General features: G+C 31.9%; 1 non-coding gene across 1 annotated transcript; it reads left to right on the top strand.

Moving 5' to 3' along the window:
• Positions 1 to 4,667: 4,667 nt before the first annotated feature.
• On the top strand, positions 4,668 to 4,775 carry LOC132625286 (U6 spliceosomal RNA). The gene has a single exon (XR_009576728.1). It is a non-coding gene; the product is annotated as a U6 spliceosomal RNA (small nuclear RNA).
• The last annotated feature ends 1,079 nt before the right edge of the window (positions 4,776 to 5,854 follow it).

The raw sequence follows: 5,854 nt of genomic DNA, 5'->3' as shown, positions 1-5,854 counted from the left end.
AATCAAAGTCACAAGAGTTGACTCCATCTTCTAAAGGTACATCTTAATTCTTTAACTCGTCTTTTGGTTAGCTCTTCTGAATGACCCCCACATGTAGATGGATTTGTTTTGCCGTGTGATTAATAAACAAAGTGAAAGTGGACGGAGAAGATCAAATATATTGTCCGTTCAGTTGATGCTCATGCAAGTTGCATCACGTTTTCCTGAAGTTAAAAAACCACTTAATATGGTTTTGCGAAAAGTTAAATTAAGAAAATCCAGGAGAGGAAGGTGGGGGTGAACCACTTTGTAATTGACCACAAAATAAGGGAAAACGGCGCTTTAGTCCCTGAGTTATCTCGTAATTTTAGTTTTAGTCTCTGTGATATCCGACTAAACATTTTTGACCCTCAATTAAGCAATATGTGCTATTTTAATCCGATGACTAACGGATCTCCTAAAACTAAACAGACCCGCTAAAACTAAACAAACCCTTAGTAACCACTACGGGTACTTTATGTATTTAAAAATTTACGGTACTTTATGTATTTAAAAGTTTATGGTTTTTGTGATATAAATTGCTAGAAAAACATTACTTTTGTATACCCTAATTCTTAGACATATCAAAAGTCCTGATAATCCTTCGAGACAATCAGAGCAAAATACACTCAAATTATGAATTTCTGCATAAATTTTCATCTCATCATTGGATGAAGTTTAGCTCAAATAAGGTTAGATACTATCAAAGAAGAGAGTTTCTTGAATAGTGTTAAAGGAAAGTGTACTCTCATGTGAATGATGCATTTACTCTTGCCACTTAGGAAGTGTGATGATCTGGAGCTAAATATATTACAAGAATTAATGCGGTGACTATAATTATTATGTATTTATTTACTTATTTTCCAAACAGTTAACGTGTAAATATTATATATATCCCTAAAACAGGAAACTTGTATGTGTTTTACCTAAAGTACCCTTAGTAATCACTAACGGTCTGTTTAGTTTTAGCAGATCTGTTAGTCATCTGACTAAAATAGCACATATTGCTTAATTGAATGTCAAAAGTGCTTAGTCGGATATCACAGGGACTAAAACTGGAATTACGCGATAACTCAGGGACTAAAAGCGCTGTTTTCCCATAAAATAAAGTTAGAGTTTAAATTTTCGGTCTTGACTGAATAATAATTACGTAGTCATGTTATTTAAAAAATAATTAAAGTTTACTACCTGATATATATTTAATAAGCATTAATTTGTAGCTTAAAATAAATGGAAAATATCATGCATAACCAGTTAATCTACATTGCTTATCAATATGAAAACATTATTCATGTATAAAAATAATTAAAGTTTACTACCTGATATATATTTAATAAGAATTAATTTGTAGCTTAAAATAAATGGAAAATAGCATGCATAACCAGTTAATCTACATTGCTTATCAATATGAAAACATTATTCATGTATATAACTTAAATTCAAAAGAAATATGCTGAAATCATACTCCAGAATATCCGATTTGCTAAAAGAAGAGATTTCTTATCTTTCCTACATTTGAACTGGCAAAACTCTTGCATGCAAGCAGGGGATATTTTGTGCGTTGTATGGAGAGAATAATAAATTATAATCTGAAAACATTGTAAAACTCCATGTATGACAGCTAGTTTACAACAGAAATCCAGAAATCTGGTAGTAACCTCTACACAGAACATTAATCAAAGTTGAAACTAGTAGACGCGTGGACCTTTCTTGCAAGAAACACAATTGGCCTTTGCTGTCTGCCCTTGGAAAGCTAATGGATGTTCCTCATTTATTTATTTTTAGATATATACTAGTGTCCGGCTAGCTTGGCTAATCACGATTATTTTATAGGTATCAATTATTTTCAACATATATATCAGACAACACTATCCACCAAGACTTAGATAAAGAAAAAAAATCACCTAACATTTTTTTGTTGGAGTTTAAGTTTTATATACATAGTCAATTTAAGTAATTTAAGTAATTTCCTATACTACAAGTTGTTCAAATATATATTACACATTACAACAAGTAAAAATGACCTATTTAATCACGACCATGCATATTACTTAAACTCTTTTTGTCCATGACCGAGGTACCCTAACTTGGGTTCCCTATTACTTTAGTTTATTGGCATGACTTATGGATTTTTATCAGAGTAAGATTAGAAAATGGATTAAGTTAGTTCAAACTACTGTAGTAATTTCAGCTATCTGACTTGATATTTTTCTCTCCTATAGTTAGTTTATATACATCATCACATGCTTGGTATCATTGTATTAGGCAGTGACGTACGTTTAGATCCTCTCAGAACACCGACAGCAATCCAATGTATGGACCACATGTACGTAATGGGGCACGTTTAAACCCCAATTATGTATCTTGTGTTCACATTTGGGTACATATAACCAGCCCACTAAGAAAAGAAAAAAATAAAAGAGGCTCTAGCTAAAGGCAGGTTTCGTTGTCCAGGGAAGTGAGTAGAGCTAGAAAAATAAAGGGGGGAATGGGTGCGTAAGGGAAAAGTTTTAATATGTGACTTGGTTGTGCGACGAAAAAGTGTGCATCTTACACTTTTGGGTCCACATATTTTAAATTCACTTTTTTATCTCATAAAAAGGAATCTCACACAATTAATGTCAGCTGTGTGAGACACATATTAAAAAATTTCGTGCGTAAGACATGAAAAATGAGGAACATCTCAGAACAAATCCTAAAAAGAAAAGAGTTTATAAGTTATATATATATACTATTAGTATAGGTAAGAAATTTTACAGTATCAGATCACATTTATCTATTAGAATAGATAACTTGTCTTAGTTTTAAAATCACAAATCACACATTTTACGGAGATTTACCTGTAGATGTTCTTTATACTCACACACAAAAAAAAAAAAAAAAAAAGTAGAGCAGAACTATCCAACTCATAAAATGATAAACTCTCACTCTTTTGCTGTGTGAAAGGGAATTTAAATAAAGGAGTGTGAAAACAGAAAGATGGGATTTTCTATTTTTTTTATTTTTAAAATTTGGACCATTTCTTGATTTGGGCAGTGGAGAGTTTTGGGTGTACATTAAACATGTTTAATTAGAGTCGACTTAATTTAATTAGAAAGTGTATCATGCTCGAAGAGGTTATTTCATCAAGCTCTACAGAAAGTCAGGAAGGTCTCAACCTTTAAAATGATCAAAGCTTTACATTTTCGCAGCCTGTAAATACTGGCAGAATAATTAAAGATCCTTTTAAATTAGATGTGTTTTATTCCGATCTCTCTAAACTATTAGTATTCTTATTACCCCACTGAACTTGACTATTTTACAGCCTTTATCGCCTAGACACTGATTTTTATAGTTTTATAGCCTTTACCGCAAAGAGAGTTTTATAATTTATTTATAACACTTTTATAGTTTTTAAATATCTAAATTATAATTTTAAAACATTCATTAATCTAATACTCTGTACAATTTAATTTCAAAATAAGTCAAATAAATTTTTGAGTGTGAAACATGCCAACTAACATGGGACAGCGGACATATATATTAATGAATTGTATACATTATCTCATCCAAAAGTTCTAGTACGTTTTTAAATGGTTTAAAATACTTTAAAAGTGAGAATATAGGGTACAATTTCTGCCATCTCTGAGATGGTCAAACAACGCGCCGTTGTGTAAATGAAAGCAGCAGGACTTAAAGATTTGGTCTTCTTTTGCGTTTCTATAGATGACAATGATGTAAATTTTTATTTTCACCGTCGTGTTTATTTTATATTATCATCTAAAGATAAACGTAAAAGTAAAGGACAAATGTGTACCAAGCGTTTGCAGTCAAGTCAGTCTACTAGTAGTTGTTTTGTCAGTCATGAAGCCTTTTTGGTTAAAGGCTTTGGAATATTGTGGCAAAAGTGCTAGTTTCTGCAATTTTACATTATTCTAAGTGTGAACGCTTCTTCGATTAAGTAAGATCCCATGACATGCAGGGTTGAGATTAGTGAGAAGATACTCTTGACTTAAAAACTCGATTTTGTTTTATTAGTTCATTCATTGTACTAATTTTTCTAAAACTACTACTTCTTTTTTAGTTTGTAGTATATACCGACTTTGTCTAATCCGTCTCGTCTGCTTCTAACAATTTAAATATGGTTCACGTCCATTGATACTCCAAATTCATGTATTTAATTTGTTCACACGTATAACATCCTGTGAATATAATGCATATGTTAACACAAGTTCCTTATTTAATTCAAATCTATATTGTAGAGCATATTCTTATTACTTTTAGCAAAAAACATCTTATGTGGCTCAGGAAAGGGAAGCAATGAAATACACTATTTTGCTAGCCGCAATATCCTAACTCTATAAGAGCAGCTTTAACTCTATCTATAACTCACTCGAGGCCTATTGGATTGTTACGAGTAGAACAAATTGGATGACACTTTGGAAGAATCGATTATAAACGAATCACCTTATTGGGAATAACATGAACATCTCTCAATACATAAAGTTTTTTAAAAAAAAAACCATAGAACGTGTTCTAGATAATGATTTTCTAAGTTCTCTATATAGAGATATATGTGTGCATCTAGATTTATAAACTTCAAATTTCTTCCATTGATACACCAGCTTTAATTTGAGATCGAATAACCAAACTGCAATCACTTGGGTTTTGTCCCTTCGGGGACATCCAATAAAATTGGAACGATACAGAGAAGATTAGCATGGCCCCTGTACAAGGATGGCACACAATCTATTGGATTTTGCTCCGGAATAATTATTGGAGAAGTACTTCCTAAGGAATAGTTTTTTGGAAAATTTTCTGGCGATAAACAGAGGGCAACCATGTTATATAAATTTGACACGGGTTTGAATTCTTCTCGACAAAATATTTCTGGAAAGATTTTCTGAAAACTTCCAAAACTCATACAAGTTGGGTTTTGGATTTTTACAAAAGAGAAATGCTTTCTAAAGCTAGGTTGTGAAATGCATTTCCAAAACCAATCCATATTATATGTTGAACAATGACATCGTCGTATTTTTAATTTCGGAAAAGTTTCCAAAACCTAACCATAAGCCAATTAACACCATTAATTAGAATAACTCAACTTTATCCTAGTTTTTACGACCAGGTCGTTTTGTATCTACTAGAATGGTCATCCCACTGATCAGAATATAGAAGTTAACTACCTGTATAGTTCAACTTTGAAAGTCTTTAAAGAAGATGATTTGTACTTGCAAATACATGTGGAAAATTTGAACTTTTCCAATAGACTAGGTCAATACTTGTGCCAAAGACAGGGACTTTGATGCATGACTCACTCGCAACTTTGATCATGTATACACTCATAAGCAAGTGTGAGATTGGATAATGCGGGCAAGTGGGATTGGGCAGAACCCTCCGGCCTCATTGGTCCACTACTTAAAAATAGGAATTATCGACGAACAAATTCTGTAGCTAAACAATAAAATTCATCGTTAATCTTATTTAGTGATGGATTATTAAAAAATATTTTAGTTACGAGAATTCAGCGACAAATTAGAAACGAAGTTTATAGCTAATTTCAATTTTTTTAGGAGTCATGGATTCTGTAAATATTTAAATTCAATTTGATGGTGACTCTTACTCGTTCTATCACTATAGTATTGTTCTATTGAGTTGTACTCTAATTTCCACTATCAATAATTAGGATAGTTGATCACCCAGGCCTCATATTCAATAATTAGGATATTCGATCATTCAACCCTAAGAGAGCCCTGTTAATACTTAATACTTCTTTAGCGTGTTGGAGGATTAGAAGACAACTGCTAGATGTTTGAGAATTTGACGAATATAAGCGAAAATAAATCCTATTCTGTTG

Source organism: Lycium barbarum, chromosome 12 (assembly GCF_019175385.1).
Source record: "Lycium barbarum isolate Lr01 chromosome 12, ASM1917538v2, whole genome shotgun sequence".
NCBI classification, from domain to species: Eukaryota; Viridiplantae; Streptophyta; class Magnoliopsida; order Solanales; family Solanaceae; genus Lycium; species Lycium barbarum.
This window is presented reverse-complemented; position numbering and strand designations above follow the sequence as displayed.